The following is a 6,139-nucleotide window of genomic DNA, read 5'->3' as shown; positions in this document are numbered from 1 at the left end:
AGGCAGAGTTGAGCAAACTCCTGCCATCTTATCTTGAAGCAAAATATTGATTCCTCAATACTAAGACAGGATCTGAAAAGATGCAGCTGAGACCTTGTTTGCACAAATTGTGTACCAAGAATTCTACTTAAGTGCTGGCTTATATACATCAGTGAAACATCTATATAAGTATCATCACTATGGTCCTTGCTCTAAAGCCATGGGGGTTGTTATTTTATTCTTTTTTTAAATTATGGAACACTTCATGAATTTGCATGCCATCCTTGCACAGGGGCCATGCTAATCTTCTCTGTATCATTCCAATTTTAGTAAATGTGCTGCCAGAATGAGTACCTCTTAAGCCATGTTCTTAAGTGCCCTCAACGTGTTCAAAGATTAGGGGAGGGTTCTGCCTGCAATATCGTATTACCGATTCCACATTCTGATGCCCGTATACTCTGCAGTCTAAAGGGGAAGCATATATGAGAACAGATACAGGTTTCCGGTGAGACATTGGGCTGAAAACAGAGAGAACAGGAGTTGGAGATGGCAGGCATTAATGTTAAGGGAAGGTGAATAAGGGTCAGTGAATTTCCAGTTCACTATCTAGCCAGTTTGCTTCTACTCAATGATTTCACAGGCTATATGGCAATACTCTAATTAGTCCATGGAACAATCCCATGGAAATGAATGGTCTTTTAAGTTAAAGTCCTGTCAATTTCAATGTTTCTACTCTAAGTGAAACCAAGTCTGGATCCAATTCATAGTCAATGCCTCTTCTCAGGTGCAGCAAGGACCAAAGCATTTTTCATCCTTTCCTGGAACTTGCAGACTCCAGAACACTTCCTTCGGATATTCTTGTGAAGAGATTTCAAACACATCACTGATCATAACATTTAAAGAAATATATTCATAGTGGTTGTTTATTCCTTACACTTTCCCACTATTTTTCAACCATGTCTTCTCTGGAGGTAGCAAAACTGAATCATTTCATAGTTCACTTCAGGCTGAAAAGTACCTGGAAAGTAGCTGGAAGAAAAAAAGTAGTTGGAAAGGAAAAATGTGGTTTGCAACAGTGCATCAAACCTGAACTAGTGAAACAGGACTAAGATGACAATGCTATATCCATCTACTTCAGGATCATTGAAGTCGATGATCCTTCCACTGAGAAGACATGCCTAGAAATGTCCTTTTAATTCTCCTTTCAACTATTAAACATACTCAGCAAAAATGGGCTAGCAGTTCTCTCTCTGATGGCTCCAGTTTCTTCAAAATTGACATGTGGATAATGACATGGAATAATAACTATTGTGAACATCACTTATTGTTCTTTGAAGATAAGATTGGGTTACAGTGTAATTAATTAATAAAAAGTAGAATCTGGTGTGGTTATCTGATTATATCTCTGATTCCTATATGTCAGTAAGGAAACTAAACATATGGTCTGAGTATACATTAAAAACATTAGCATTGTGTGTATAGCTTTGTTTTTCTTATTTTGTAATTAAGAATCAAATACAGGGAGCTAATGAGAGCTTTATATTTCTTCATATTAAAGTCCATGTATTGGGCTGGGGTGTATGGGCAATTGAGATCATAACTAAAGAAGAAAAGTTTGAAGTTTGTTTCCCTACCTATTGTAGTAACAATCCCATTTGGGCTTACTTTGTTTCCCTCTCCCTCTCTCTCTCTGATTTTTACATTAATATAAATTGTTAGGTATCATATTTCTCCCTGGACTTTGATAGAAGAATGGTCTAGGAAATGGCATTTTATTAATATAGGCACATTACAAGAGGGATAAATTTGTTGTACACATTCTGACAATGTAATTAATTTCTTATATTGTGTGGTTGATGTGTAGCACAGCAAAGAACATGAATTGCAATCATGAACCTTGAAATATGCTATATAAATGCTATTACTACTAAATAACTAAGAATATATTTCAAGTGTTCTCTTTATGAAGGACAGTTCATATTTTCTGTCACCTATCTCCCCCATTCTTGTCTTTTGGGAAGATTTTGAAAGAAAACACTTTATTAAAATTCTTCAGGTTTCAACAGGGTTGTCCCTCAAGATTTTAGGAATAAAATATCTTTGCAGGAAACACATATATGAACAAAATAACACCACAAAATGCAGAGTCCGTTATTTTCCAAATTCATATCTGATATATTTAGGCTTCCTCTGAACTATTCAAAAGAAAAAAGAAAAAAATTCTTTAAAATTAAAAGTGCATGCTAGGGTATATATTTAAAAAAAACAAACAAAAAAACCCAAATTATACTTGTGGTATAAGAAATACTCCAGAGTAGGTTTGCCACTTGAACTTTATATAAAAATTGGAAGAAAATATGAGGGTTTGTGTTTAACCAGAATCCCAGAATATGAAACATTGTCATGCAGATGACTGAATTTCTTATGGAGGAGATTCAGTAATTTATTATTAATGTATTTGTCATATTTATATACTGTTTTTTTTCCTAAAAGCTTAAATCAGTTTACATGGATGTCTCCTTTCACTTTATCCTCATAATGACAGCCCCATGAGGTAGATTGGACTGAGAGAAGGTGACTAAACCCAGAGTCTCATAGACTTCTTCAAAGCTCTTCATGAATGAATCAATGAATGAATGAATGAATGAATGAATGAGTGTGTGTGTGTGTGTGTGTGTGTGTGTGTATACGTGTGTATGTGTGTGTATGTATATGGAGAGGCTAGGGTCAGTGTTTCTGTCATCCCCACTCCACACATACCAACATTTATATCATTATGCAAGAAAGTCAGGTATATACAATGAATCTCAATCTTCTTCATAATACTCATATTCAGGTGCTGAGGTAGAAGGAAGTTTGGAGGGCAAGAAAAATGAGTAACAACTACATTAATATAAATTATATCTATCAGAACATAAATTGGGAAATGTTTTGTATTCATAATAATGCACCATTATTGCCCTAAAGTTATCTAGAAAGATAGTAAGGAATTACTCTTAGTTTTCAACTTTGTTCCCAAAAGATACAACCCACACTGTGGTCCTTTATTCCCCAGATGAGTTTATCCACAGATTACGAAAATCACTTTCAAGGAGGCAAACATGAAAGTACTAACCACTACTTGCTCATTTTGATAGTAGGGTGTTGATAACCATTTACTTATCCTGCTTTTCACTGATGGAGCAGAAGCGTCACATAATTATACACATAATGTAATTCTAGGTCTCCCAACATGGTTCTTGGGGGCTACACTGTGACACAGACTACTCCCTTGGTGCCCTGGCACCTTGCCCCACATGATTTTGTAATTTCCTTTAAAAAATTGAAAAGGGAAACATGCTGTATAGGACACAGAAATACAGGAAGGATCCCACTACTTTAGAGTGGTCTAGAGAAGATGGTAGATAACATTCTAAATTGGGTTTTTGTAGCTATGTTCCCCATGGCAGTCATTTTGTGAATAGATAAGCAATACCATCAGTCATTTTGTGTGATTTTCTACAGCACATCAAAGTAATCAATGGGCCCATCCGCTCAAAAAACCTGGGGATTCCAATGTAATGTGTAATGCGAATTGTCCACAACAAAGCTTTTAGATTTGGATCCGGTTCCACCAAGATCATAACTAATTCCCTCTTCCCCTATTTTTTTAAAGGATGCTAAAAACAGCAAATGGATATTTCATTGTAACATCACTGGTTATGTTACTTGCTCTTTTTTTTTTTCTCAGCAAGAACAGCATTGTTGAACAGGACTTAAATTCACACAGGAAGTCAAAGAGAACATTGCCAAAATTATCTTCACAAGTTGCTTATGTGAATATCTTCTAATGCTAACAGTGAGGGCTAATTTCTGGATGCAAAAGTGAACATCAGTTGTATTGATCTTTCCCCACTAAATAGAGACACTCCAGAGGCCTTCTGCTTCCATTTCACAACTTATTTTGGCTGAAAGGGCAAATTGTGCCACAGAAATTTGGTCATTTTCCCACTCAAATTTAGGGAGGGTATCTCAGGGCACTAAGGAGTTGCAAGTGAGCTCCAAATTGCCTGTCAAACAATGACTGCATCAGGAGGGAACATACAGCTTCCCAGATGTTGTTGAGCAGCAATTCACAGTAGCCATTAGACTGACTACGCAGGCGGAGATTACTGGAAATGGAAGTTTGGCATTACATGGAGGTTCCAATTTCCTCACCCTTGACAAATACATATCTTGGTTACTTTACTATTTTCATGCATGCGCATCCACATACCATTATCCATGCAAATGTAATCAATTGTATCATATTTGTAGATTCCTCACAAACTATTTTGAATAAGCCAACATATTTTGTTGCTCAGTAAATAGCTACAGTTTTTCAGTTGGATGCCTTGGCAACCCTAGTATAAAATAAAACCAAAATTCATTCCTTCCTTCCTTCCTTCCTTCCTTCCTTCCTTCCTTCCTTCCTTCCTTCCTTCCTTCCTTCCTTCCTTCCTTCCTTCCTTCCTGTTCTGTTAGATTTCAATTACACTGTCATAGCCCTACTTAAGCACAGCTCCTCTTCCACTTCAAGATCTGCATTCATGGATGGTACATTGGTTTATTTTCTCAACAAGGTCTAAACAGTGAGCTATTTTCATTGCTGCCACCATCTATTAACATTGATTGCTCCATGCAATTAAAGCTGAGGTATATTTGGAGGCAATAACACCAAAGTGCTTAATCTTCACTAGTGGCATCTAACAAGTATATCCAGCTCTCCAAAGAATAAGGTTGCTAGTAATTAGTATTAGGAGGCAAATCTGAAAACAAAACAAAAACAATTTGTGTTTTCCTCAGGTGATAGCAGTGCAAGAAACACATTTATAAGGTAGGCTATTTCTTTTACCTTTTCTAATTTCCCACAATTAAACTAACAAATACAGGCTCTGTTTCTCTTCATAACACAGCAGTTGGCTGGTCAGGAAACTGGAGCTGGCCAAACAACATAATAATTATTTCAGTGTATTCAATTTACAGTTGTCTAAAACATTGATTTGCACCCCTTTGCTGACCACCAAGGCAGAAATTGATTTAGCTGTTTTTTATATATGTTGGCAAAGTTGAAAGAATGGAACCAAAGAAGTGTGAAATTGTCACCAAGCCAACACATGATATCTGTACCTCAGTCAGCTACTCCTCATTTAGCATATCATGAAACAACTACAAGGAATAATCCAATTTTTGCTCTTTTTGAGAAAAGAAGTCCTTAAGTCTGGAGGTCTCTGTAGGTGTCATGCTCCATAGAACTATGATCAGAGTTCTAATTCAAGAATTCTATGAACATATCATGGTGACACACTTCAGAATTTTAGCTCCCAACCTTGAAGAATAATGGGACTTTCAGGCAGAGATACAACAGAGCAGGCTAAGCCAGCAGTTGAACCTTTCTTTTTCTGTCACACAAATGGAAACACATGAGGGAGCAAACAGAACACACAAAGCTGTAGTCAGTATTAGTATATGCAGCTATTAATCAGGCTAAGATACTTTGATTAGTTCATTTGGAAACAACCTGGCACCTTATTGAATTACATCATAAAGCAAGGCAAGCCCTAAGGAGTTTCAATTTACATTTTGAAAATGGAGAAAATATAAAGCTATAAATAGAGAGATGTAAAAAAGGAATGAAAAAAAAAAGAAAAAAGAAAAAGAAATTGGATTGGATTGGATTTCTGGTTCCACCTCTTGGCACACTTGCCTCAGCACAAATTTTACTAGTTTACCCAGTATTGATAATCCTGTTTTCCAGACCACTGACTGCAAATGGCTTCCACAGTTTTCAAAAGTCAGATTTTGATTTTTGCCTACTCCCCAGAAGATGCATAACCAATTACAAAATGACATAACCAGTTACAGAAATTTGCCTGGCACCTAAAATATTATAGGATAAAATCCAAATCTTTTTTTTTTTTCCCATGCTGCTAGAGAACTATGCTGTGCATGGAAATATATACCCACTACAAACAGTTACGAGCTTCAGATTTTCATGTAACTTCAAATGTTGGGCATTTTTTCAATAACTTGTCAGTGGCAATGTAGGAATGTAAATTATTACAACATTCTGCATTGACTTCAAAACATTCATCAAGAAAACCAATTTCTAGCAATATGAGAATTTATATAATGGTATGGT

At 36.1% G+C, this 6,139-nt stretch overlaps 1 non-coding gene across 1 annotated transcript; it reads right to left on the bottom strand.

Annotated features, from left to right (window-relative positions):
• Window positions 1–226: 226 nt before the first annotated feature.
• LOC112541808 (U6 spliceosomal RNA) lies at window positions 227–333 on the bottom strand. Its single transcript, XR_003085749.1, has one exon. It is a non-coding gene; the product is annotated as a U6 spliceosomal RNA (small nuclear RNA).
• Window positions 334–6,139: the final 5,806 nt, after the last annotated feature.

The sequence above is a fragment of the Python bivittatus genome, unplaced genomic scaffold (assembly GCF_059951505.1).
Source record: "Python bivittatus isolate LINGU-HERP-01145 unplaced genomic scaffold, Pbiv_v1 ctg000840_np1212, whole genome shotgun sequence".
NCBI lineage: Eukaryota > Metazoa > Chordata > Lepidosauria > Squamata > Pythonidae > Python > Python bivittatus.
Note: the sequence above shows the minus strand (reverse complement) of the source record. Positions and strands in the feature narration are given on the sequence as shown.